Genomic DNA, 26,823 nt, shown 5'->3' with positions numbered 1-26,823 from the left:
TTCGATTCTGACAGAGAAGAATGAAAATTGAGGGAGAAGCAATCAGGGAGACGTAACTCAAAAAATAATTCTAAGAAAAAAAATTATCCTAGTAATGGCTTTCTCTCTGGCTCATAGACAGCTCTCTTCTCACTGTACCTTCACAGGGGAGAGAGTGAAAGCTCTGGTATGTTTCTTACAAGTACACTAATCCTATTGGATTAGTACCCTACCCTAATGACCTAATTTAACCTTAATTATTTCTGTAAAAGCCCTATTCCCAAATATAATCACATTAGGGGATAGGGCTTTAATATATCAATTTTGTGGGGACACAAACATTCAGTTGATTACATCTGTATATCTTGAACTCTTGACCCAAGAAGGGCTGACAGTCACATCAGCAAATCTGAACCTAGACACAGGGAAGCCATATCTATTTTTACTATGCCAGGGAAATCCAGGAGGGCCAACTTGATAAGTGTAGTTCTTATAATACTATTCTGAGCCAAGTAATACCAAGAAACTGGAGTTCTGTTAAGGGCTCAAAAGAAAGAAGTCAGATCCACCTTTGGATTTTGGCTGAGAATTCCTGGGGATCAGGCACTACTTGCTCACCTTTTCACAAGGTCCTTCTAAGGAATCACATAGTGAAAGGCTACAGGCCTAGAGAGACCCATGCCAAGGATAATGAAGCCCTAGGATATAGCAGTCATCATGAGATCCTATGCAAGGGGTAGGTATGCTGTTATCTGCTCATTATCTAGACAGAACTGAAGTTAAACAGACCACTCACCCCTAACAGGCAAGAGAAGCAGGTTAGTCCATTAGATCCAAAGAGCTGGAAATTTTCCCTTCCTTCCTCTTCCCTATGCCTCCCTTTCCTTGTTTCCTTCTTCCTCATCTCCCCCTAGTTCTTATTTTTCTTCTAGAATACTTTAGGTGAATATTTGGCTAAAAGTAGGGAAGTCTCCCTTATATCTGTCAGGCCTCAAATAAATTAATAAACTCTTTTATATATCACTGAATAAAAGGTTCAAAATGCCAAGAGTTAAACATTAGTCAAGTTTTTAAATAAAGTTACTTCATTGTCTACTCAAGAAAAGGTGAAGTAAAGATGGATCTGCAGAGTCCTATTCTGGCTGACTCTGACCATAGTAGGACCAAACAGGAGCATTAGAGCTTTCATCTTGCCAGTGGGGGGACAGTGAGAGGTAGAGTGGAGTACAGTTTCAGTTTCAGTATTTAGCAAGCCTTGGGGCCCTGTATATTAAAAACTCAGGAGTTCCATGCTGATAAGTACCTGCCCCAAGAGATTGATGAAAGCCAGTACTGTTTCTGCCTCAATTTTCTGTTCAGCACTCCAGTTCTCTAGGGAACTATAAAGCCTAGTACAGCCCTTAAGTCTGGGAAGAAACGGCTGTTGCCCAAGCCTTGGGTTTTGGGCAGCTTGCATATCACAGATATCAAATTTCAAAGACTTGAGAATATTTTTTTGGGAAGTTTGGTAACTGATAGAAAAAATGAGATTTGTAAGAGAGGGATTTATGAGCTGAACTGGGTATCCATCAAGGCCAGAAGATGCAGGGCTGAGAACCCTCACCTGTGATAGTGGTAGGAGAGTGGGGAAGAGTAGGTGGAGAAAATCACAGACTCTGCCCCGGGAAACCAGAAAGAGGGAGTAGTTGTTTTATTTGAAGCTGGCTCCTATTCATTTAAAGTGACATCTAAGCAAACTGGATTCCATAGATAATTGTGCTCCCTTTCTCTCCTTTGGGAGGAAATTCTGAGAACGAAAAATTCATCATGAGGAGGAGAATTGGCCCCCTTCAGCATTCTGGGGAGCTTGTCTGGGTCACCAGGCATGGGCCCAGTTTCTGCTCTGCTCTCCCTTACCCCAGCAGATCCATGTTGGACCAGAAGAGGGGCCTAATAACTTAGTCATCAAGGCTTCAGTGCAATATATGGAAAATTGGTGGGAGAGAGGGTGACTTGGGGACCCTTACTACACTTTTTCCAATTCCCCATGCTGGGTTACATGACAGGGCCTGGATCCTGCATCTGAGATTCTGGTCATCGTCTGAGGTCTGATTTAATAAACTGATTACCTGAAGGAAAAATGCTATTTCTAGCTCTTCTGGGCTTGAGTTATTACTGCCCTTCCTCCCTAGAACTCCCAACATCACCACATTTACCACCACAACCCCCACATTGGGCCATCTTGGGTAATTTGGTTACCTTGAGCTAAACCCTAGTTTGCCTTGGCACATTGAATATTAAGTAAAATTAATTCTCCCTTAACCCCATTTTCTCCCAGACCTGATTCTCTGGTGAAAAATGATGATTTCAGGAAAATTGCAAATCAGATGGAAATTCTGGGTTGGCTGCTATAGAACTGTCATTACAAGGTAACATACACTGGGTGGCTTAAACAATAGAAATTAATTTTCTCATAATTCTGGAGGCTAGAAGTCCAAGATTGAGGAGTTGGCTAGGTCAGTTTCTCCTCAGGCCTCTCTGCTTGGCTTGTAGATGATTGCTTTCTCAGTGTCCTCACATGGTCTTTCCACTATGGATGCATATTTCTAATGTCTCTCTCTTCTTATGAGGACCACAATCATATTGAATTAGGGTCCATACTAATGACTTCATTTTAACCTAATTATATCTTAAATACCATATCTCCAAATACAATTACATTCTCAGGTACTGAAGGGTAGGACTTCAACATATGAATTTTGTAAGGGACACAATTCAGCCCATACATGTCACTTATACACTGTGTGACCTTGGGAAAGTTATTTAACCCTTCTGAGCCTCAATTTCTACATTGTAAAGTGGGGAGAGGAATATCCACCCTATGAGGTTCTTATGAGAATTATATATATACTATATGTAAACAATCAAAATGATCTTTGGCACAGAGTAGACCCAGAGACCCTGGGATGCCAACTTGACTATTATGGGGTAGATGAATGTGTGATCAATAGCTTGTCTTATACAAATTGCTCATACTACAGTCTCTGTGTGCGTATGTGAATGTGGGTAGAAAACACATAATTTCCAGATAACTACTCATGCTTTTTAGTGTCTGATAAGAGTATGTATAATTTAGTTTGAGGAAATAGCCCTGTACAATTTCAAATTTCAGAACTGAAAGTTATAATCAAATTCAAGTGTTAAAAAATGAAGGGAGACCTGTTTTTATTTCACTGTAGTTTTTTTTTTTTTTTTTTTTTTTTTTTAACTCTCAACACTTTAACTTTGGAATGAAGCAGTTCAAATTATATTCTCTAATAGTCTTTGGTGTGCATTTTACAAATGGGAGAAACAGAGCAAAACAGAAGAAAGGAATGTACCATTGGTATAATGGAGTTCATTTTTCTTCTTTCTTTTTCAATATATTGTTTTTGAAGTGGTTTCCCACAGGAATAGAATTTCCTTCATGAAAGTTGAAATGAAACTGAAGAGCTCTTCACACAGAGAACACCGTGTGATTCCAAATGTGCTTCCTATCCCTTTCCACGTTGAGACTGGATTTTCTGTGACATCATTCTGAGGAATGTGTGCACCATGGCTGGGGTTGTCGTATGGGGCAAGGTCCATCTCAGGGAACAACAGCAACAAAGAGAAGATAAGCTAAAGAGAATTTGCTTTTCCTTAGTGTCCCTTGCCATGTATATCTGGTAATTTCCAGAGGCTCTGGTCAAGGGCTCATCTGGGGACAGGGCTGAGCTGAGCCCATTCTAATTTAGGTCATCAGAGAGGTTCAGGAGGAGTGCTCAGGCCTATAGTTACTCCTGTAGTTTGATTCAGGGGGCAAGGTGCTTTGGCCTGAAAAAGGGCATTCTACTCCATGGGCATGAGCACATCAAGGAGGAAAGGAAGGGAGGCCTTGCACTGATAGTTTGATGTCTTTTTCTGAACACTCTGGGGGCATTTTCAGGACTTTGCACTCATTTTTGGTAGTCTTTTCCCATCCTGTCTAATGAGATAGTTCTTTCGCCCTGGCAGCTAGTTTAAGTGCAGATAACTTTCCCTTATGCCTTCCATCTACTTCTCCCATCTCCCTGAAAGCCCCAGACCCAGGCCTTATCTCTGGGCAGTGGTTATGTCTTCTCACTGGTTTCTCCAGCCTTTCTCAAACCCATGTTCCACACTGGAACCAAAGTGTCCTACTGATAAAGCTCCAAATCGTTTTTAGATCCCATAGCAATGCCAGATAAAATACAAGATACCCAGTAAATTTAATTTAGATAAACAATATTTTTTAGTATAACTATGCCCAATTCATACTTATTTTAAAAAGTTATTTGTTGTTTATCTGAAATTAAAGTTTAACTGGGCATTGTGATTTTTATCTGCTGAATATGGCAAATCAGGGCCTTACATACTCTAGCCCAACCTGGCTTTTACCATTTTGCATATCACAAGTTCTCTCTGTTGCTTAACTGCTTGCAATTACCCCAAACAGGCTATTCAGTCTGAATTCCCCAGAACAGACCCTATGACAAGGCCTGGTGTGCAAAGCACTTTATTTGGGAAGCTCAGAACATACTGGTGGGGAGTGGGGCAGTGACACAGGAAAAGGAACCCATTGCCCACAGTTGGACTGGCGCCAAATCCCTGGGGAAATTCTGGGAAACACTGTGAAACATATTTAGAATTATCCCATCCAAGGGGAGAATAAATGGGGGAATTTACGTATCAGCTACACCACTCTGTCATTGGTTGAGGACAACCCTTGGGGATGTTATATTCCTTCCAGGTTTTTTACCAGCATTTCCCAAAAAAGGGAAGAATGCCCCTCTGCTTCCTGGGGGAAATCTCAGGTTTAGATGCAGATACAGGCAAGGTGAATGTGCGCTGGAGAACAGGACATTTTCAAGCCCAATGTACATGGGCAGGGTAGCCACCTGCTACACAGATAATACTTTTTCCCTTCTAGGTCTTTTTCTTAGCTACTGTCTCAGACTCCTCCCATCTCTCTACTGCCCTTTGTTCTACTCATTCTGTAGTATTCAATTTAGATGTCACTTCTGAATGAATGCCTTCCTCCTCCACCCCCACCCACTCATACATCCAAAATTCAAGTGCTCCCCACATCCTTGTGATAACTTCTATTACAACTCTGACTAATTTTCTATTACAATGTTAAATAAAGCTTTTCAGGCAATTTAGTTATGAGCATGTGTCGAGGTTTATTAGAACTTTGCTGCAAGGAAAAGACCTGTAAGAGTGTATATTAGCCAATTGAAAGATGATTTCTTGTAAGAAATTTTGTAGTTAGAAGAATGATTACATAATTATTGTTGAATCAGATATAAAAAAGAAGAAAGAATGTTTGGTTAAAGATCACCAGATTCTAGGGGTAACTGAGTGGTTCAGTCGGTTAAGTGTCCAACTCTTAGGTCTTGGCTCAGGTCGTGATCTCATGGTTCATGGGATTAAGCCCCATGTCAGGCTCCATGCCAAGTGTGGAGCTTACTTGGGATTCTTTCTCTGCCCCTCTCTCTGCCCCTCCCCCACATCCAACCCCTACCCCTGCTCATGCATGCAATCTCTCAAAATAATTAAATAAGCTTAGAAAATTTTTTAAAAAAAGATCATCAGATTCTTGATTGGCAGTCATCAGAGTAACCAGTCACTTGATTCCCCAGAGCAAATTTTCATCTATTAAAATCTGTAGGGAAATTGTTTAAAAATTAATTAGGAGTAACGCTTTCTCCCAAAAGAACATAATAAATTATATCACTCAAAACATGTTTTTTGTTTTTTTTTTTTCTCAGACTGGGATAGCTTTTTCTTTTCTAAAAATGTGATTACATGTTTCCTTCTCTTTTGCCTCTCCCTAACTCCTTGAGGTTGATAACTATAACTAGTTATTATTATACATGCCCTGTAACTAGTACAGTTGCAGAGCCCTCAGTACACACTTTAATGGGGACTAAGTTAAAGTCAATCAATTTCTTATATACCGGCATTTAATAAGTAAATTTAAAATTAAACACATATTACCATTTACATTAGTACCCCCCAAATTTAAATATGTAGGTGTAAATTTAACAAAATATGCACAAGATCTATGTAAAGAGAACTACAAATCTCTGATGAAAGATATTAAATACATGCATACATACATACACATTCCATGTTCATGGATAGAAAGTCTCAATATTGTCAAGATATTAGTTCTTCCCACTTTATCTATAGAGAATCAATGCAATCCCAATCAAAATCTTGGCAACTTACCTTGTGGATATCAACAAATTGATTCTAAAGTTTACATGGAGACGCAAAAGACCCAGAATAGTTAACTCAATATTGAGGGACAAGAACAAATTCAGAGAATTATACTACCCAGCTTCAAAACTTACTATAAAGCTACAGTATTCAAAAAACTGTGGTATTGCTGAAAGAATAGAAAAGTAGTTCATTGGAACAGAATAGAGAATTCAGAAATAGACCAGCATAAGTATAGTCAACTTATCTTTAACACAAGAGCAAAGACAATAAAATGAAGCAAAGATAGTCTTTTGAGGAAATGGTGCTGGAAAAAATGGATACCACATGCAAAAATATAAATCTAGACATAGACCATTCCTTACAAAAGTTAATTCAAAATGAATCAGAGTTCCAAATACAAAACAAAAGGCTATAAAACTCATAGGAAGTAACAGGAGAAATCTGGGTGATCTTGGATATGGTGACTACTTTTAGATACAACAACAAAGGTATTGTTCATGAAAGAGGCAATTGATAAGCTGGACTTCATTAAAACTAGACTTCACCAAGATGGTAACGTAGATCATTCCTGACTTTGCTCCCCATCACAAGAAGGAGAGCTAGCAACTATTCAAGATAAGAACTTCACTGAAAGAATTCTAGAACATGAGGGTGAGTCTAAATCACCCCCTACACCACAGAGACAAGACAGATTGCATTAGAAGGGTAAGAGAAGTGGCTACCTAATGACTTTTTTTCACTTCCCTCAGGCCAGTGCAACACTATATGGAGGGGTTTTCCTTGAGCCCTTAGGTCCTCCAGTAAGACAGAAAGAGAACCCACGGGAAGACAACCAGTCTTCCCCACTGACCATTGGGGTTGCTTTGTGGGAAACTCTACTCTCATCTCACTCCATGGGGATTTCAGGGGAACCTTGGGGGCTTGACCACTGGGAATCTGACTTATGATGGAGAAGCAGGGAGGATCTTATAACAACAAGCACATGGATCTTGGCAGATCAAGTTTATACCTGCAATGATAAAGTAGTAATCCCAACCAATGGTTTTGCTCATCTGAAGAAACATATTGGTAATGCAGTCTGACTAGGGAACTCATTGGGGTGCAGATCTGCCTGATTTGAATTTTTAAATGAAGGGTATTGCTAGCCCTAGAGCCTTGTTTGCCCATGCTCAGGCAAGGAGCTGAATAATGGCCCTGCCCACTATGGTGAGTATCTCCTGGTCACATCTACTGGCCAGAGGAACACCTACAAGCTGTGTAGAACAGTAGTGCTCAAACTGAGAGGTGGGTAGGTAGAGCTTATCACCTCCAGAGCACAGCCAGTACCAGGCACAGGAAAGTTTCTGTGCTATATATAGGCAGAAGGATTAATTCATAGCCAAAGCTGAGGGTAGCTCTCAACCCCTCCCAGCTAGATAGTCTGGGAAATTGAGAGTTGCCTGGAGTGACCCTTCCCCTTTCCTTGTTCCAGACAAGGGAGCTGGAACATAGGCCTACCTGCTGTGGCTCCCTGTCCCACCTGACCAGAATAGCTGGCAAGGATGCCTGGGAGCTGTGTGCTGCAGTAGTGCTTAAGCTGAGACACAGGTAGGCAGAACCAATAGTTTTCAGAGCAAAGCCAGTGGCCCTTTCCAGCCAGGGAATTTGGGGCACAGGTTGGCTTGAGTTAAGACAACAAAGAGCTTTGCCAGTTTTACAGCTGCTTCTCCCACTATGCCCATATAGAGAAACTAAATTGTAGCCCCACTTATCGCTGCATATAGCCTCAAGGCTGCCTAACCAAGGAACCCAACCAGAGCACATGGTAAGCTGTAGAGTCTATCCAATAGCCCTGCTTACAGTGACACTTGAACAGAGAGCCATCTGTGACTTTCCCTGTCTGCAAAGAAGAATTGGTGGCCTCAGCTGACAAGCAAATTTAGTGCACACTTTAGCCTGATTTGGGTCCCCAAACAATGAGCTGTACAAGCCCTAAGTCCCATACTGCTGGCCAGTCAGGGAAGGAAAGATAATTCATAGCCTCATCTATTAATGAATATAGTACCCAAACCTAACCATCTAGTAGGTGTGAACAGAGAATCTAGACAGTCATGGAACCCATCCTACAGCTTCACTTGGGTAGTGAACCAAAAAAGCAGCCCTATTCAACTGTTCTCACCCAGTGGCACCACCATCTCCATCCCTGGCCTCAGAACTTGCACAGATGCCTCACCCCAAAATAAATCATAATCGCAGGCCCCACCTACCCAAGAACATTACCAGTATACATGTCCAGAAACTCAAACTGTTGACTGTTTGAATTTGACTGTTTGGAGACCTGTCTCTGCCAAAACAAACCTGTAAAGTCTGGAAGAGGAACCTGATTACTTAAATACACAGATAGCAACATAAGGAATCAAGGATCACAAAAAGTAGGTAAATATGACACCAACAAAAGAAACTAATAAAGCTCTAATAGATGATTTTAAAGAAATGGAGATATATGGACTATAAGACAAAGAATTCCGATTACTTTTCTTAAAGAAGTCTAGTGAATTCCAAGAACACACAGACAACTAAACAAAATTAGGAAAACAAAGCATGAACAAAATGAAAAGTTTGACTAAGCAATAGAATTGAAAGAAAGAAGGAAAGCAAGAAAAAAGAAAGAAAGAAAGAAAGAAAGAAAGAAAGAAAGAAAGAAAGAAAAGAAAAAAAGAGAGAGAAAGAAAGAAAGAAAGAAAGAAAGAAAGAAAGAAAGAAAGAAAAAGAAAAAAAAAACATTCTAGAGCTGAAAAATATAATACTGGTGCATGGGAAGATGGCTGAGCAGGTATCCAAGTCTATGCTTTTTGTGTCTGGGTAACATGTCAGTCACCCATTGCAGAATAAGTTTTCAGAAAACTTGTAACTGATCAAAAGCTTTCAAATAATTGGAGGATAGAAAATGTAGTGACATCTACATATGAAATAGCAAACCCTCCCAATTATGGAGGACACAATTAAATAAAAAAGCATATTATTCCCATCAGTCTGTGGGGTTAACATTGCCTGGCAGGTTACCAAAGAAGACTTTGCTACATCTGATTATATACTACATATGGATGAAAGCAATCTGAGATACTTGAATAGGAAAAGAAATGCAAATCTAAAATTGAACTACTTGAGAGTTATCCACAAAAACAATTTATTATTGAAACAATTTATTATTTATTATGGGAATGAGTCTGACTTTGAGACTATCTACTAGCAGTGTGTGAGGTGCTGCAGAGCCTTCTTGGAGAAAGCCTGCTAATGTCATTACCATTTCTCCCTACAGCCTCATGGTGAGCGCCATAGTCTTCACAGTTAGGCCACAGTTGTTTCTTCAGTTGACTCACTGTTTCTTATCTTAAAAAAATAATTATAGATAGAAATCAGCTTTTGTGTTTGGCAGACAAATAAATAAAAATGTTTGATCCAGAACAACAACAACAAAAAAATTTTAAAACATCAATAGAAAGGAGAAGTATCTACAAGGGAATCCCCATAAAGCTATTAGTAAATTTTTCTACGGAAATATTTGAGGCCAGGAGAGAATGGGATGACATATTCAAAATGTTAAAAGAAAAAAAAAAACCCTGTCAACCAAGAATACTATACCCAGTGAAGCTATTCTACAGAAATGAAGGAGGGATAAAGACTTTCCCAGAAAACCAAAAGCTGACGGAGTTCATTACCACTATACCTGCCATACAAGAAATGCTAAAGGGAGTTCTTTGAATGGAAATAAAAAGAGCCTAGCTAACATCATAAAAACATAAAAAATTAGTGTAAAGGTCACTGGTTATGGAATATATAGTCAAGGGCAGATTCTGTAATTTGTAATTGTGGTATGTAATTTACTTACAACAATGGTTTAAAGTTAAGAAAATAAATATAATAAAAATGTCCATAACTGGAATAATCCCTTATTAATTATACACTACGAAAATATGTAAGTTGTAACAGCAATAGCCTAAAATGTGAGAGGGAGAAGTAAAAGTATAAAGTATGCAATGAAGTATTATAATTTTAAGATATTTTATGTAAGCCTCATGGTCATCACAAGGGAAAAACCTATAACAATGATAGATTTTTAAAAAGAAGGAAGAAAAAGATGGAGAAAGAGAAGGAGAAGAAATCAAAGCATATGGATACCAAAGGGCATCAAAACATGAACAAAGATAGTAGGATAAGGAACATTGAACAATGGATATACAAAACAACCAGAAAACAATTAACAAAATGGCAGTAGTAGTCCTTACCTATCAATAATTATTTTAAATGTAAATAGATTAAATTCTCTAATCAAAAGACATAGAATGGGTGAATGGACAAAAAACAAGACCCAATGAAATACTACTTACAAGAGATTCACTTTATTTTCATTATTATTTTTTAATATATATATTTTTTTTACTTTTAAGTGATTCTAGGATTACAGAGAAGTTGCAGAGATGGTGCCAGGAATTCAAAGCTTCACTGGTGAATTTTACCAAACAATTAAAGAAGAATTAACACCAGTCTTTGTCAAAATCTTCAGATAAAAAGAAATAAAAAATGAGGGAACATTCCCAAATTTATTTTAAGAGGCCAGTGTTATCCAAAGCCAGAAAAGGTATCCCTGATGAATATAGATGAAAAAACTCCCAATAAAATACTAGCAAACCAAATTCAGAAGCACTTCAAAAAAGGTTCATTCACCATAATCAAATAGGATTATTTCCTGGGATGTAAGGATGGTTCAACATACACAAATCAATTCATGTGATACATCACATTAATTGAAGAAAAAAAAAAAAAAAACCCTAAGTATGATCATCTCAATGGATTCAGAAAAAGCATTTTTAGAAAATTTAACATACATTCATGATAAAAACTCTTAACAAATTACACATAGAAGGAACATATCTCAGCATAGTAAAGTCCGTATATGACAAGACCACAACTAACATCATATTCAATGGTGAAAGTTTAAAAGCTTTTCCTCCGGACAGGAGGGAAGATGGCGGCGTAGGAGGACGCTGGGCTCACCGCGCGTCCTGCTGATCACTTAGATTCCACCTACACCTGCCTAAATAACCCAGAAAACCACCAGAGGATTAGCAGAACGGAGTCGCCGGAGCCAAGCACAGACGAGAGGCCCACGGAAGAGGGTAGGAAGGGCGGCAAGGCTGTGCGCGCTCCACGGACTGGCGGGAGGGAGCCGGGGCGGAGGGGCGGCTCGCCGGCCAAGCAGAGCCCCCGAGTCTGGCTTGCAAAAAGCGGAGGGGCCTGACGGACTGTGTTCCGACAGCAAGCGCGACTTAGCGGCTGGGAGGTCATAAGCTAACAGCTCTCCTCAGAAAGCGGGAAGGCTGGAGGACAAAGGGAAGGAGAGCTGCTGAGCCCCGGGACGACAGAGCTCAGTTTGGTGGGGAACAAAGGCGCTCGCCAGCTCCATCTTCCCCGCCCATCCCCCAGCCAAAATCCCAAAGAGAACCAGTTCCTGCCAGGGAACTTGCTCGCTCCGCGCAAACACCCAACTCTGCGCTTCTGCGGAGCCAAACCTCCGGCAGCGGATCTGACTCCCTCCTGCTGCCACAGGGCCCCTCCTGAAGTGGATCACCTAAGGAGAAGCAAGCTAAGCCTGCCCCTCCTGCCCCTGTGCACCTTGCCTACCCACCCCAGCTAAGACGCCAGATCCCCAGCATCACAAGCCTGGCAATGTGCAAGTAGCCCAGACAGACCACCCCACCCCACAGTGAATCCCGCCCCTAGGAGAGGGGAAGAGAAGGCACACACCAGTCTGACTGTGGCCCCAGCGGTGGGCTGGGGGCAGACATCAGGTCTGACTGCGGCTCCGCCCACCAACTCCAGTTATACACCACAGCACAGGGGAAGTGCCCTGCAGGTCCTCACCACGCCAGGGACTATCCAAAATGACCAAGCGGAAGAATTCCCCTCAGAAGAATCTCCAAGAAATAACAACAGCTAATGAGCTGATCAAAAAGGATTTAAATAATATAACAGAAAGTGAATTTAGAATAATAGTCATAAAATTAATCGCTGGGCTTGAAAACAGTATAGCGGACAGCAGAGAATCTCTTGCTACAGAGATCAAGGGACTAAGGAACAGTCACGAGGAGCTGAAAAACGCTTTAAACGAAATGCATAACAAAATGGAAACCACCACGGCTCGGATTGAAGAGGCAGAGGAGAGAATAGGTGAACTAGAAGATAAAGTTATGGAAAAAGAGGAAGCTGAGAAAAAGAGAGATAAAAATCCAGGAGTATGAGGGGAAAATTAGAGAACTAAGTGATACACTAAAAAGAAATAATATACGCATCATTGGCATCCCAGAGGAGGAAGAGAGAGGGAAAGGTGCTGAAGGGGTACTTGAAGAAATAATAGCTGAGAACTTCCCTGAAGTGGGGAAGGAAAAAGGCATTGAAATCCAAGAGGCACAGAGAACTCCCTTCAGACGGAACTTGAATCGATCTTCGGCACGACATATCATAGTGAAACTGGCAAAATACAAGGATAAAGAGAAAATTCTGAAAGCAGCAAGGGGTAAACGTGCCCTCACATATAAAGGGAGACCTATAAGAATCGTGACTGATCTCTCTTTTGAAACTTGGCAGGCCAGAAAGAATTGGCACGAGATTTTCAGTGTGCTAGACAGAAAAAATATGCAGCCGAGAATCCTTTATCCAGCAAGTCTGTCATTTAGAATAGAAGGAGAGATAAAGGTCTTCCCAAACAAACAAAAACTGAAGGAATTTGTCACCACTAAACCAGCCCTACAAGAGATCCTAAGGGGGACCCTGTGAGACAAAGTACCAGAGACATCACTACAAGCATAAAACATACAGACATCACAATGACTCTAAACCCATATCTTTCTATAATAACACTGAATGTAAATGGATTAAATGCGCCAACCAAAAGACATAGGGTATCAGAATGGATAAAAAAACAAGACCCATCTATTTGCTGTCTACAAGAGACTCATTTTAGACCTGAGGACACCTTTAGATTGAGAGTGAGGGGATGGAGAACTATTTATCATGCTACTGGAAGCCAAAAGAAAGCTGGAGTAGCCATACTTCTATCAGACAAACTAGACTTTAAATTAAAGGCTGTAACAAGAGATGAAGAAGGACATTATATAATAGTGACAGGGTCTATCCATCAGGAAGAGCTAACAATTATAAATGTCTATGCGCCGAATACCGGAGCGCCCAAATATATAAAACAATTACTCACAAACATAAGCAACCTTATTGATAAGAATGTGGTAATTGCAGGGGACTTTAACACCCCACTTACAGAAATGGATAGATCATCTAGACGCACGGTCAATAAAGAAACAAGGGCCCTGAATGAGACATTGGATCAGATGGACTTGACAGATATATTTAGAACTCTGCATCCCAAAGCAACAGAATATACTTTCTTCTCGAGTGCACATGGAACATTCTCCAAGATAGATCATATACTGGGTCACAAAACAGCCCTTCATAAGTTTACAAGAATTGAAATCATACCATGCATACTTTCAGACCACAATGCTATGAAGCTGGAAATCAACCACAGAAAAAAGTCTGGAAAACCTCCAAAAGCATGGAGGTTAAAGAACACCCTACTAACGAATGAGTGGGTCAACCAGGCAATTAGAGAAGAAATTAAAAAATATATGGAAACAAACGAAAATGAAAATACAACAATCCAAACACTTTGGGACGCAGCAAAGGCAGTCCTGAGAGGAAAATACATTGCAATCCAGGCCTATCTCAAGAAACAAGAAAAATCCCAAATACAAAATCTAACAGCACACCTAAAGGAACTAGAAGCAGAACAGCAAAGGCAGCCTAAACCCAGCAGAAGAAGAGAAATCATAAAGATCAGAGCAGAAATAAACAATATAGAATCTAAAAAAACTGTAGAGCAGACCAACGAAACCAAGAGTTGTTTTTTTGAAAAAATAAACAAAATTGACAAACCTCTAGCCAGGCTTCTCAAAAAGAAAAGGGAGATGACCCAAATAGATAAAATCATGAAGGAAAATGGAATGATTACAACCAATCCCTCAGAGATACAAACAATTATCAGGGAATACTATGAAAAATTATATGCCAACAAATTGGACAACCTGGAAGAAATGGACAAATTCCTGAACACCCACACTCTTCCAAAACTCAATCAGGAGGAAATAGAAAGCTTGAACAGACCCATCACCAGCGAAGAAATTGAATCGGTTATCAAAAATCTCCCAACAAATAAGAGTCCAGGACCAGATGGCTTCCCAGGGGAGTTCTACCAGACGTTTAAAGCAGAGATAATACCTATCCTTCTCAAGCTATTCCAAGAAATAGAAAGGGAAGGAAAACTTCCAGACTCATTCTATGAAGCCAGTATTACTTTGATTCCTAAACCAGACAGAGACCCAGTAAAAAAAGAGAACTACAGGCCAATATCCCTGATGAATATGGATGCAAAAATTCTCAATAAGATACTAGCAAATCGAATTCAACGGCATATAAAAAGAATTATTCACCATGATCAAGTGGGATTCATTCCTGGGATGCAGGGCTGGTTCAACATTCGCAAATCAATCAACGTGATACATCACATTAACAAAAAAAAAGAGAAGAACCATATGATCCTGTCAATCGATGCAGAAAAGGCCTTTGACAAAATCCAGCACCCTTTCTTAATAAAAACTCTTGAGAAAGTCGGGATAGAAGGAACATACTTAAAGATCATAAAAGCCATTTATGAAAAGCCCACAGCTAACATCATCCTCAACGGGGAAAAACTGAGAGCTTTTTCCCTGAGATCAGGAACACGACAGGGATGCCCACTCTCACCGCTGTTGTTTAACATAGTGCTGGAAGTTCTAGCATCAGCAATCAGACAACAAAAGGAAATCAAAGGCGTCAAAACTGGCAAAGATGAAGTCAAGCTTTCGCTTTTTGCAGATGACATGATATTATACATGGAAAATCCGATAGACTCCACCAAAAGTCTGCTAGAACTGATACATGAATTCAGCAAAGTTGCAGGATACAAAATCAATGTACAGAAATCAGTTGCATTCTTATACACTAACAATGAAGCAACAGAAAGACAAATAAAGAAACTGATCCCATTCACAATTGCACCAAGAAGCATAAAATACCTAGGAATAAATCTAACCAAAGATGTAAAGGATCTGTATGCTGAAAACTATAGAAAGCTTATGAAGGTAATTGAAGAAGATTTAAAGAAATGGAAAGACATTCCCTGCTCATGGATTGGAAGAATAAATATTATCAAAATGTCAATACTACCCAAAGCTATCTACACATTCAATGCAATCCCAATCAAAATTGCACCAGCATTCTTCTCGAAACTAGAACAAGCAATCCTAAAATTCATATGGAACCACAAAAGGCCCCGAATAGCCAAAGTAATTTTGAAGAAGAAGACCAAAGCAGGAGGCATCACAATCCCAGACTTTAGCCTCTACTACAAAGCTGTCATCATCAAGACAGCATGGTATTGGCAGAAAAACAGACACATAGACCAATGGAATAGAATAGAAACCCCAGAACTAGACCCACAAACGTATGGCCAACTCATCTTTGACAAAGCAGGAAAGAACATCCAATGGAAAAAAGACAGTCTCTTTAACAAATGGTGCTGGGAGAACTAGACAGCAACATGCAGAAGGTTGAAACTAGACCACTTTCTCACACCATTCACAAAAATAAACTCAAAATGGATAAAGGACCTGAATGTGAGACAGGAAACCATCAAAACCTTAGAGGAGAAAGCAGGAAAAGACCACTCTGACCTCAGCCGTAGCAATCTCTTACTCGACACATCCCCAAAGGCAAGGGAATTAAAAGCAAAAGTGAATTACTGGGACCTTATGAAGATAAAAAGCTTCTGCACAGCAAAGGAAACAACCAACAAAACTAAAAGGCAACCAACGGAATGGGAAAAGATATTTGCAAATGACATATCGGACAAAGGGCTAGTATCCAGAATCTATAAAGAGCTCACCAAACTCCACACCCGAAAAGCAAATAACCCAGTGAAGAAATGGGCAGAAAACATGAATAGACACTTCTCTAAAGAAGACATCCGGATGGCCAACAGGCACATGAAAAGATGTTCAGCGTCGCTCCTTATCAGGGAAATACAAATCAAAACCACACTCAGGTATCACCTCACGCCAGTCAGAGTGGCCAAAATGAACAAATCAGGAGACTATAGATGCTGGAGAGGATGTGGAGAAACGGGAACCCTCTTGCACTGTTGGTGGGAATGCAAATTGGTGCAGCCGCTCTGGAAAGCAGTGTGGAGGTTCCTCAGAAAATTAAAAATAGACCTACCCTATGACCCAGCAATAGCACTGCTAGGAATTTATCCACGGGATACAGGAGTACTGATGCATAGGGGCACTTGTACCCCAATGTTCATAGCAGCACTCTCAACAATAGCCAAATTATGGAAAGAGCCTAAATGTCCATCAACTGATGAATGGATAAAGAAATTGTGGTTTATATACACAATGGAGTACTACGTGGCAATGAGAAAAAATGAAATATGGCCTTTTGTAGCAACGTGGATGGAACTGGAGAGTGTGATGCTAAGTGAAATAAGCCATACAGAGAAAGACAGATACCATATGGTTTCACTCTTATGTGGATCCTGAGAAACTTAAGAGAAACCCATGGGGGAGGGGAACAAAAAAAAAAAAAGAGATGTTAGAGTGGGAGAGAGCCAAAGCATAAGAGACTGTTGAGAACTGAGAACAAACTAAGGGTTGAAGGGGGGTGGGAGGGAGGAGAGGGTGGGTGATGGGTACTGAGGAGGGCACCTTTTGGGATGAGCACTGGGTGTTGTATGGAAACCAATTTGACAATAAATTTCATATATAAATAAAAAAAAAATAAAAAAAATAAAAGCTTTTCCTCTGAGATCAGGAACAAGACAAGGATGCTCACTGTCACCATTTCTAGTCAAAATAGTACTGGCATTCCTAGCTAGAGCAATCAGGCAAGAAAAATAAATAAAACAATCATAATGGGAAAGGAAGAAGTAAAATTACCTTTATTTGCAGATGACATACTGCGTATAGAAAATCCTAAAGCCTCAACCATTAGATTTAATCAATGAATTCAGTAAAGTTGCAAGATAAAAAATAACATACAAAAATCTGAAAAAGAATTAAATTGATCCTCTTTACACTAGCCATCAAAAACAGTTAAAAAATCAGGAAAAAAAATAATCAAGGAGGTGACAGTTCTCTACTCTGAAAACTATAAGACACTTATTAAATCAAAGAACACAAATAAATGGAAAGGTATCTCATGTTCATGGATTGGAAGAATTGATATTAATTAATTAATATTGTTAAAATGTTAATACTGACCAAAGCCATTTGTAGATTCAATGAAATCTCTGTTAGGATTCCAATGGCATTTTTTACAGAAGTAGAGGAAATTCACACTAAAATTTTTATGGAACTTATAGATCCCAAATAGCCAAAGAAATCCTGAGAAAGAACAATGCAGGAGGCATAACACTTTTTATTTCAAGCTATACTATAAAGCTATAATATAATAACAACAACAACAACAACAAAACAATTATACTGGCATATAAACAGACACATAGACCAGTGGAATAGAATAAAAAACCCAGAAATAAACCCTAGCATATATAGTCAACTAATATTTGACATGGGAACCAAGAATACTCGATGGCGAAAAGACAGTCTCTTCAATAAATAGTGCAGGGATAATTGGATATTCAAAAGAATGAAACTGGACCCCAATCTTACGCTACTCACAAAAGTTATCTTGAAATGGATTAAGAACTTAAATATAATACCTGAAACTATGAAAGTCCTAGAAGAAAACATAGGAATAAAACTACTTGACCTGGATCTTGGTAATGATATTTTGTTTTTGAATTTAATTTAATTTAAAATTCCAGTATAGTTAAAATACAGTGTTATATTATTTTCAGGTGCATAAATAGCAATTCACCAGTCCCATACATCACCCAGTGCTCATCACAGCAAGTGCACTTCTTAATCCCCATCGCCTATTTCACCCATCCCCTTTACCCCCCCCTCTGGTAACTATGAGTTTGTTCTTTATAGTTAAGAGTCTGTTTATTGGTTTCTCTCTCTCTTTTTTTTCTTTGCTCATTTGTTTTGTTTCTCAAATTCCACATATAAGTGAAATCATATGGTGTTGTCTTTCTCTGACTTATTTCACTTAGCATTATACTCTCACTCCATTGATGTCATTGCAAATGGTGTATTTCATTCTTTTTTATGGCTAAATAATATCCCATTGTGCATATGTGCATATGTGGGTATATAATGTGGGTGGGCATATATATATATGTGTATATATGTATATATATGCATACATATATATGTATATATGTATATATATATACCACATCTTTTTTATTCATTCATCTACTGATGGACACTTAGATTCCTTCCATAATTTGGCTATTACAAGTCATGCTGCTATAAAGATAGGAGTGCATGTATCCCTTTGAATCAGTGTTTTTGTATACTTGGGTAAATACCAGTAGGGAGATTACTGGATCATAAGGTAGTTCTATTTTTAACTTTTTGAAGAACCTCTATACTGCTTTCCAGAGTGGCTGCACCAGTTTGCATTCCCACCAACACTGCATGAGAGTTCCTTTTTCTCCACATCCTTACCAATACATGTTGTTTCTTATATTGTTGATTTTACCCATTCTGACAGGTGTGAGGTGATATCTCAGTGTAGTTTTGATTTACATTTCCCTGATGGATATGACGCCTAAATCACAATCAACTAAATAAAAAAATAATAATAATAATAAATGAGTGGGACTACATCAAACTAAAAAAGCTTCAGTACAGCAAAATAAACCATCAACAAAGTGAAAAGACAACATATGGAATAAGAAAAAAATATTTGCAAAATCCTGTATCTAATAGGGGGTTATTATTCAAAGTATATAAAGAACTCCTACAACTCAATGGCAAAAACAAAAACAAAAACAAAAAATCCCCTCAAATAGCTTACTTTAAAAATAGGTACAGGGGGCGCCTGGGTGGCTCAGTCGGTTAAGCGTCAGACTTCAGCTCAGGTCATGATCTCACGTTCCGTGAGTTCGAGCCCCGCGTCGGACTCTGGGCTGATGGCTCAGAGCCTGGAGCCTGCTTCCGGTTCTGTGTCTCCCTCTCTCTCTGCCCCTCCCCCATTCATGCTCTGTCTCTCTCTGTCTCAAAAATAAATAAACGTTTAAAAAAGAAAAAAAAATAGAATAAAAATAGGTACAGGACCTGAATAGACATTTTTTCAAAGAAGATATATGAAAGGCCAAGAGGTACATCAAACATGCTCAACATTACTAGTCATTATGGAAATTCAGATTGCAACCACAATGAGATATCACTTCATACCTGTTAGAATGGCCATTATCAAAAAGGCAAGCAATAATAAATGTTGATGTGGATGTGGAGAAAAGGGAAATTTTGTGTACTCATGGTGGGATTGTAAATTGGTGTAGCCACTATAGAAAACAATATAGAGAAGCCTCAAGAAATTAAAAATAAAACTACCATATGATTCAGCAATCCCACCTCTGGGAAATGAGAAGGAAATGAAAGCACTAAATTGAAAAGGTGTCTGCACCCTCAGGTTCCTAGCAGTATTATGTACAATGGCCAAGATATGGAAACAACCTAAGTGTCTATTGATGTATCCATCAAAATGGATACAAAAATGATGATACACACACATACACACACACACACACACACACACACACACACACACACATTGGAGTATTATTCAGCCATAAAAAATGAGGAAATCCTACCATTTGCAGCAATATGGATGGATCCTGAAGTCCACTTAGCATTATGCTAAGTGAAATAAATCAAACAAAAACTGTATGATCTCACTTATATGTGGAATCTAAAAGAAAAAAGAACCGTATAGAGAGATTAGATTACCAGAAGTGGAGGATGGGGGAAGGGGAAATTGGAGGAAGGTGGTCAAAAGTTATAAACTTCCAGTTATAAGCTAAAGAAAACATAGGCATGTAATATACAACATGATGACCATAGTTAGTACTGCTGTTCGATATATAGGAAAGTTAAGAGAGTAGCTAAGAGTTCTCATCAGATGACAAGCAACAATTTTTTCTCTTTTTTTTTTACTTTTTTTGTGTTTATATGAGATGATGAATGATAGCTGAACCTATTGTAGTAATCCTTTCATGGTATATGTAAGGCCAACCATTTTCCTGTATGCCTTAAACTTACACAGTGATTATATCAATTTTTTCTCAGTCAAACTGGAAAAAAAAAGTAAAGTACAGAGGAGAAGAAAAAAACCCAAGACTTCTGACCTGTGAAAGACAATGTCTAGAAAATAAGACAAATCAGGACTGGGTTAAAATATTTGCAAAAGACACATCTTTTTTTTATTTTTTCTAAAAACACATCTGATACAGGGTTATTATCCAAAATATACAAAGAACTCCTAAATATTCAGCGATAAACAAACCAATTAAAAATGGGCAGAAGATTTGAACAGATACCTCACCAAAGAAAATATACAGATGGCAAATAAGCATAAGAAAATATCTCATTAGGGAATTGCACATTAAAACAACAATAATGTATCACTACATACCTATTATAATGGCCAAAATCCAAAACCCTGACAACACAAAATACTGGTGAGGATATGAAGCAACAGCACTCTCATTCATTGCTGGTAGGAATGCAAAGGAAACAGCCACTTTGGAAGACAGGTTGGCAGTTTATTTTAAAACTAAATACACTCTTACCATATGATCTAGCAATTACACTCCTTGGTATTTATTCAAAGGAGTTGAAAACTTATGTCCATACAAAAATCTGCATATGGATGCTTATAACAGTTTTATTCATAATTGCCAAAACTTAGAAGACACCAAGATGTTCTTCAGTAGGCGAATTGATAAATATACTGGTATATCCAGACAATGGAATATTATTCAGTGCTAAAAAAGAAATGATCAAGCCATGCAAAGACATGGAAGAACCTTAAATGCATATCATTAAATGAAAGAAGTCACTCTAAAAAAGCTACATACAGTATGATTCCAACTATGTAACTCTCTGAAAATGACAAAACTATGGGAACAGTAAAATGATCTGTAATTTTTAGGAGTTGGGGATGAGGGGTGGGGAATTTATTGATAGAACACAGGATTTTTAGGATAGTGTAACCATTCTGTAAGATACTACATTGGTGGATACATGTCATTATACATTTGTCAAAATCCATAGAATGTACAACAGCAGGAGTGAACCTTAATGTAAACTGTAGACTTTGATTGATACATATGTCAGTGTAGGTTTATGGGTTGTAACAAATGTACCACTCTGGTGGGGGATATTTATAATTAGGGAGATTATATGTGTAGGGGGACAGGAAGTACATGGGAGCTCTCTGAACTTTCCATTCAATTTTGCTGTGAACTTAAAACTGCTCTAAATAATGAGGTTTATTAATTTTAAAAAATCAGTTTTTAAAAAGGTTTTATTTCCCTCCCTGTGCCTTCCTCATCCTCCTCGGACCTAGTCACTTCCTGAGGTGAGGATGATAAAGCTGGTTGAAAGGCCTACCAAAAAAGATCTTAAACAGGTAGTGTGATTACCTTGCATATACCTCCTAATATAACATTAGAAGCTCTTCCCATCCCTCACCTTGTCTAGCTTAGAAATAATCTAGCACAAAAGGCTGAACCAGAGGAAGAAGAGAGTGGACTCTAAAAGACAGTGAAGACAAAATTATATGATTGCATTTATATGTAGTGTCCAGAACAGGCAAATCTATAGAGACCAGAAAATAAATTAATGGTAGCCAGAGACTGGGAGGAAGGGCCACAGGTAATGACAACTGAGGAGTAAGGGTTTTTCTTTGGAGTGTCTTAAGTTGATTGTGGTTATGGTCATACTGGTCTGTGAATATACTAAAAACTATAGAAGTATGTTCTTTGAACTTGCTGGTTTGTAAATGTATCTCAGTAAAGTTGTTTTTAAAAAAAAAATAGGGTGAGGCAAACCAAGAGTTAAAATGATGGAGGGGTGGAAGGAGGAGAGGAGGCAGAGAAGATTGAAAGGGGAGGAGTTTCCTGGCCATCCTCCAACCTCCAACCTCAGAGGAAAATTCACATAGGGGTACCTTCATAGTTTAAAAATTAAGCTTCAAGTTTCTAAGGAACTATAGACAAATGAAAGTCAAGAAGCCAATCCTGAATCTCAGTCTTCCTGTGAATTATGTAGGAATTGGAATAATCATTTTGAATAAAAGGAAGAGACAATTTTGCACATGCTTCTGGACTTTCTCCATTATGCTTTTCTAACAGACAGTGAGGTTGTTTGGGACCAGCTTCCATTCACTTTAAAGGGAAACACAATAGGGAGTTACCTATTTTTAATCCCTCTTGATGTTTAAAATTTTAACATTGTATATCAGACATAGATTTTGGAGAGAGTTATGTACCCAGACTATATTTTTTGGTCCTCATAAAATTACTTTTATTTAATTGTGCTTTGTCATTATGCCACCTGCCTCTATTGAAGAATGTATTGAGAAAACAGCACTTGAAACTCACCATTATCCTCATTGCAGGGGTGGGTCTTTAAAGCATGTTTGTAGACCTGACTAGATCAAAAGCACTTGAAGCTCTTGTCAAATGCATAGATGCAAAGATAATCATAAATCTGAGACTGAGTCCCAGGGATATGATTCTATATGTTAACATATAATTGCATATGTTAATAAAGGTCCTCTTCTGTTGCATATCCCAGCTGAAAATCACTATAGTACATCACATATTCTTCCTTTATAAGGAACCATGAAAAACATCTCTCTTACTTCAGTTCTAGGAACAACTGTTCTGAGCAAATCACCCCATTTCTATCTACCCTCCAACTACCAGCAACATAGGACTTAAAAGACAGTGAATTTTAGAAATGACCATATTTTTCTCTTTAATTCACCTATCAGAATAGTCAAAAACAAATTGTCCAAATTTTCTGTTTCTATGTGATGTGCTTGTATTAGACTAAACTTGTTTTTCTTTTACTCCAACTTTACCTCATCAGTTTATTTTATTCTGCTTGTCATGTATCTTTGTAGGTCACCTCGAATACTTTTTGTAACAAGGGGGATATTTTGTCAATATTGCAGGATCTTAGCCCAAAGCACCAGAGGCTTATTTCATCTAGTCCTCTACCTTTCCTCCCTTGAATGTGTTATGGCATCATTGTTCCCAGGGAACAACTGTACATCATTCTTGTCTGAAGAGCTGAAATGCATACAGGTTATTCCTCAGTTTATTAGCCATAGTATTAATTATGGAGATACCATAATACCCCTAAATTTTTAGAAGAAACTGAGGCCAGAAATAATAACTGGCCCAAAGTTACTCAGGGAGTGAGAAGGCTAGGATAAAAAGGCAAAACTCTTAATTACTTTCTTACTGCACTTACCAATTTGCTAATTTCTAGGGATTAATCAAGGAGGACCCTTACTTCTCATTACAAGTGATTTATATTCTAAATACTTCTAAACCTGGAGGATGTGCTCAGGATAACCTCAGACTTAAAAACTAATAATACCCTACTCTTTGGGGTTAGCACAGGAAAGGGAGTTGAGAGCTCAGAGACTAGAGAGATCAGAAGTCCAGAAGTCCACAGGCCTTTGCTTCACTGCCCACAGTGTTGATCTGTCCTCCTCCAGGCTATCCTTTTAATTCCAGTCTCTCTTCTCCTTTCAGTGGGAACATCTCTCAGAAATAAAATCCTCATATTTTTGTCGAGCAGCTCAGTATAATATGAACATTTTCAAAAAGAAGACAGTTCTTTGAAGACATTTTATTGATGGGATTCTTTCCCCCTTAAGAAACCAGAAAGGTTTGGACTGAGCGTCTGGATATTAGATGGAATCATTCATACTTTGGGGTTTCCAGGGACTAAAGTGTGTGCAAAATTACAACACTCTGAAGGGTAATTTATTTATATTGTATGTCAATTAGTAATATATAGGTGTCCTAAAATTGGTTGTGGTTACATATTGCAACAATTTCTAATCTATTGCTCTTAAAGTGACCAATGAAATTACAAAATATAGTGACAGATGTGATTCCTTTTGAGTCAGTCCACTCCCATTCTGGCTCACACGTTCACTGTTTCTCTACACACACACACACACACACACACACACACACACACACACACACACACACAGAACCACTCAATCACTGAAAGCTGGAGCAATTTGGAGATCAAATTCTACATTTCCAGGTTTGAAGGTCTCTTGAATAATTAAACCCATTCTGAAACCACTTAAGTTTTCATAAATCTCATTTGCTTTTTTCAAGCTATATTCTACTGGTTCATCAAGGCAGAGTGGTGAGGAAAAGCAATTGGAGTTAATGTCTAGATCAATAAATAAACCAGGTGGCATTAAAGGTAATATACATATATAGCAATTATCCAGCCAATTTGATGCAGTTGTGATTCCAGAATTTATGCAACTGAATATAGGGCTAACCTTGGGGTTCCTGGTATGGTCCTTTGACTGATCATGTTTTGGCCTGTGGTGTTAGTTTAAATTCTTGAACCTTAAGGGAAATATTGGAACCGTGACCAAGTTAGATAAGTTATCTTACTTCCCACAACCTGTTTTTCCATGTATTAGTTTCTCACCTTTCAAGTTTGTAATGAAAAGTAGAAATAATGGATGTGAATCACTTAGAATAGTGCCTGGCACATAATAGGAAGTTACTGTTATTCTTTTAAATTTTTTTTAATGTTGATTTATTTTTGAGAGAGACAGAGACAAAGACAGAGTGGGAGCCAAGAAGGGGCAGAGAGAGAGGGAAACACAGACTCCAAAGCAGGCTCCAGGCTCTGAGCTGTCAGCACAGAGCTGGATGTGGGGCTTGAATCCAGGAACGCGAGATCATGACCTTAGCTGAAGTCAGATGCTTAACCAACTGAGCCACCCAGACGCCCTTTTATTTATTCTTATTACTGATAATAGCACAGAGGATCTTATTCTACCATAATAAGAAAAATCAGGTAGTTTTATAATACAATTAGAACAATTATACAGATCTTCCTCAATTTTTGGAGTTACAGGGTTGTGTCCCAATAACACCATCATAGGTTGAAAATATTTTAAGTACAAATTGCTTTTAATACTCCTTACCTACTAGACACTATAGCTTAGCCTAACCTACCTTAAATGTGCTTAGAACACTTAGCCTACAGTTGGGCAAAATTACCACAAAGCCTATTTTATAATAAAGTGTTGACTTTCTCATGTTATTTGTTGAATATTGTACCAAAAGTGGAAAACAGAATGGTTGTGTAGGCAGAGAATGGTTTTAAGTGTTATCGTTTGTTAATCTTCATGATCACGTGGCCGACTAGAAGCTGCAGCTTGATGCTGCTGCCCAGAATCATGGAAGAGTATGGTACTGCATAGCACTAGCCCAGGAAAAGATCAAAATTCAGAATTTGAAGTACAGTTTCTCCTGAATGCCTATCACTTTCACACCATTGTAAAGTTGAAAAATTGTAAGTTAAACCATCATAAGTTGGGGACTGTCTGTGTAACTGGAAACTACTTTCAGTATAATTGTATAAGGATAACCTTCATTTTCCTTAAAATTCCCTAGGAATTCTCAAACGATTTCAGTGTGTTTACACTTCAAAATTATCTGTAAACTTATGCACTGAAAATACAGCATATTGACACTTTTTTTCAACATGATGAAGTCTTACATCTACTCAGATAAATTAATGTCATGTTGATTAACATCTTTGGTAGAAGTAAATGTAGGAGCCATTGAATAAGCCAATTCATAATATCTTCTCTAGCAAAACTCTGTATTCTGATGTTCCTTACTTTAACACTCTTTGAGATGTACCAAGTTTTTCTTCTTCCTTTCTGGTTGTGCATGGTTGCTTTTAACTTTCTTCTGACATTTTGTAATACTAGAACTGTGTCACTAGACAGATACTTTAAAAAAAATTGACTTTATTTAAATTTTTTTTTATGTTTATTTATTTTTGAGAGAGAGAGACAGACAGACAGACAGACCGTGAGTGTGGGAGGGGCAGAGAGAGAGGGAGACACAGAATCTGAAGCAGGCTCCAGGTTCTGAGCTGTCAGCCCAGAGCCCAATGGAGGGCTCCAACTCATGGACTGTGAGATCCTGACCTGAGCTGAAGTTAGATGCTAATCAACTGAGCCACCCAGGTGCCCCTAGTCTTTATTTTTTAAAAGCAGTTTTAGGTCTTCTGACATCAGTCCTAAGCAAGATTTGATCATCTAGCTGCTCCCTTCCTCCATGTGAGTTGGCACAAAGGAGACCAGTACCAGCGGTTGCAAACTGCTTAGATTTACATCCTAGGGAGGTGACACAATTGCAACAAAGTAAAAGTTTTGTCTATCTTTTGATGAGTGAGTTCTAGTAACTATAAAGATGAAGATAATTACACATTTCTTTATATTTTCTTGAGAATAAGA

General features: G+C 38.5%; 1 protein-coding gene and 1 pseudogene across 11 annotated transcripts in view; both read left to right on the top strand.

Annotated features, from left to right (window-relative positions):
* Positions 1–26,823, top strand: part of SLC9A9 (solute carrier family 9 member A9) — a 743,317-nt gene that overhangs the window by 51,118 nt on the left and 665,376 nt on the right. The window lies entirely within an intron of this gene.
* LOC112850007 (low molecular weight phosphotyrosine protein phosphatase pseudogene) lies at positions 9,026–10,683 on the top strand (annotated as a pseudogene).

This window comes from Puma concolor, chromosome C2 (assembly GCF_028749965.1).
Source record: "Puma concolor isolate L17-30 chromosome C2, mPumCon1.1.hap2, whole genome shotgun sequence".
In the NCBI taxonomy this organism is placed as follows: Eukaryota; Metazoa; Chordata; class Mammalia; order Carnivora; family Felidae; genus Puma; species Puma concolor.
Note: the sequence above shows the minus strand (reverse complement) of the source record. Positions and strands in the feature narration are given on the sequence as shown.